We start from the raw sequence: 2,814 nt of genomic DNA, 5'->3' as shown, positions 1-2,814 counted from the left end.
AAATGGTTTCTTTGTAGCTGAACCCTCTACAAGGTAACTTCTTCTAACTGATCTTTCTACAGGGTGATTTGTTTGTAGCTGAATTATCTACAAGGTAATTTCGTCTAGCTGATCTCTCTACAGGGTAATTTGTTTGTAGCTGAATTCTGTACAGGTGATTTGTTTGCAGCTGAGCTCTTTACAGAATGGTTTCTTTGTAGCTGAACTCTCTACAAGGTAACTTTTCTAGCTGATGTCTCTACAAGGTCACTAGTTTGTAGCTGAACTCTCTACATGGTGGTTTCTTTGTAACTGAACTTTCTACAAGGTGACTTCTTCTAACTGATCTTTCTACAGGATGATTTGTTTGTAGCTGAACTCTCTACATGGTGGTTTCTTTGTAACTGAACTTTCTACAAGGTGACTTCTTCTAGCTGATCTTTCTACAGGGTGATTTGTTTGTAGCTGAACTCTCTACAAGGTAACTTTTTCTAGCTGATCTCTCCACAGGGAGATTTGTTGGAGCTGGACTCTCTACAGGTGATTTGTTTGAAGTTGAACTCTCTACACGATGGTTTCTTTGTAGCTGAACTCTCTGCAAGGTAACTTCTTCTATTGATCTCTCTACAGGGCAATTTGTTTGTAGCTGAACTCTCTAAATGGTGGTTTCTTTGTAGCTGAACTCTACAAGGTGATTTCTTCTAGCTGAACTATCTCTTTCCATAGTTGCATGAACTCCCTACAATGTAACTTCTTCTAGCTGATCTCCCTACAGGGTGAATTGTTTGTAGCTGATTTCTCTACAGGGTGACTTGTTTGTAGCTAATCTCTATACAGATTACTTGTTTCTAGCTGATCTCTTGAATTCTCTTCAGGGTGACTGCTCTATTAGGATGACTGCTCTATAATGGTATCTCGATCTCGCACTAGCTGCATCAAGTTGGATTTCGTGTTATAACTCCGTGGCTTTACGTCTGATTCTTCTACACCATTGAAGAGCCTTTCTAAGATGATTACTCCATCTGTACAGTGATTTTCAAAGCATTACCCCAAGCGGTTTATCTGGTAGGCGTGGCAAGCAGTCGTTTTTTAATAGCTAATCTCGATTGCATAATTGTTGCACACTGTTGGTTTTTTCGTTGTATCTTCCTGGTTTTAAGCTCGATTTCTTTCAAACCACAAAAGGTTTGAGGTTCAATAGTTAACCTATTCACCCACCGATTTTCAGCTTCTTGCCGTACGCGGTTTACGCTGTAGGCGTGACAACATATTGGTGTTATTTTTCGTGAATAATCGCTCATAACTCCATGCCTGTTTATCGTATTCCAGCCAAAGTTGGTACCGAGATGCGACTTTATACCCCCCTTCTGTGTGCCAAATTTCAAGGCAATCAGATATGGCGTTCGCGTTTTATAGCAGTTTTTGTAAGTGTGCGAAAAGAGGAAGAAAAAGAAGAAGAAAAAAAAATGAAGAAACTGAGCCAATTTTTGAAGTCGCATATCTCGGGATCGCGTGACACGATTGCGCTTAAATTTGGAATGTGGAGTACTGAAGTTGGAAGGAGTTTCCACAGCAAAAATCGTCTTGTTTCATCAAGGCAGCACAGAGCTATGGAGGTGCGAATATTGTGTTTTCTTTCTTCCTGTCAATATACTTACGGGTGTTGAGCGCCGGCTTCTTGGGCCGCACGACACACTACCGTGTGTCTTGATATTGTGATGTCAAAAGTTGTCACATGAATTTCTACATAATTAGTTGATATTGTACTATCTCATATGATGGTAACAAACTAATACCCAGGTCAGTTTACGTGTTGTGCGTATAGTATTAATGTTTTCCTAGTACCAAGATTTTTTGGTATATTGTACGTATTAATGACACCGTCGGTTTTGCAGGCGCCATCTGATCATAGCAGTTCACGTACTAGCAGTCGGATGTAGTCATGGTAAGTCACGTTTGACCAGGCAAAAATACTTGCTTGTTGTTTTACAGGACTGGTCTCTTGTGTTGTCAGAATACCAAGCAAGTTGTGTTTTGTGGTGACCACAAGCCCAGCCCTAGCGATAATTGGCCAGTTGTCTGATTAGCAGCTTTAACTTAAGGTATGTGCACAAGCTCACAGAAATTGCTTTGTAAGTTGTACTTTTATGCACAAGTGTAACTTAATGTTACTTAAGATCAGGTATTGTTACTTGATCAGGTGTTGTTACTTAAGATCAGGTGTTCATGTTTACATACTTAGGCACCAAAACACATTTACTTTACCTCTGGTGCACCAGATTCACTTATAGCCTTGAATATAATTTTTTTAATGTTTAATTCAGTGCCTGTTTGTTCTTTTACAGGGCTCACTTAATCTTGTGTCATCATGAAGGCATCTAAGAAATAGTCACTTGGTGTTAAACTGATGTTTATTAAATTTTTGTTATGTGTTGTAATAGCACTGTTACATGTTTACTCTACTGCAAGAAATTTTCATGAATCCTGCAGTCATCTTATCCACAATTAGAATTGCCTTATTTATTATTTATTTATTAATGCTTTACAGCACAAGTGCTGAAGGTCTGTAGGACACCTGGTCCTACAGCCTGCTCAAAGACTTTAGCTACTTAGACTTTAACTACTTAACGTGTGTTTGAAAAGTTGGAGAAAGGAGAAAAAATCCATGACTGGACCTAGGTAGCCTCGAGCCTGCAGCCATCCGATTTACGCTCGAACGCTTACAGGAGTCTACCAGGTGGTCAGGATGTTTTCTCCTTGTTATTTTCATGTAATTATATCCATAGGAATTCTAGAGAATAACTCATTATCTCTAAGTACCCGAAGTAGAACCAA

The 2,814-nt window shown here is 39.3% G+C and overlaps 1 long non-coding RNA gene across 1 annotated transcript; it reads left to right on the top strand.

The window, feature by feature from the left end:
• Positions 1-1,689: 1,689 nt before the first annotated feature.
• On the top strand, positions 1,690-2,470 carry LOC136254570 (uncharacterized). The gene is made up of 3 exons (XR_010700556.1): positions 1,690-1,779; positions 1,875-2,081; positions 2,325-2,470. It is a non-coding gene; the product is annotated as an uncharacterized lncRNA (long non-coding RNA).
• The last annotated feature ends 344 nt before the right edge of the window (positions 2,471-2,814 follow it).

Source organism: Dysidea avara, chromosome 4 (assembly GCF_963678975.1).
Source record: "Dysidea avara chromosome 4, odDysAvar1.4, whole genome shotgun sequence".
In the NCBI taxonomy this organism is placed as follows: Eukaryota; Metazoa; Porifera; class Demospongiae; order Dictyoceratida; family Dysideidae; genus Dysidea; species Dysidea avara.
Note: the sequence above shows the minus strand (reverse complement) of the source record. Positions and strands in the feature narration are given on the sequence as shown.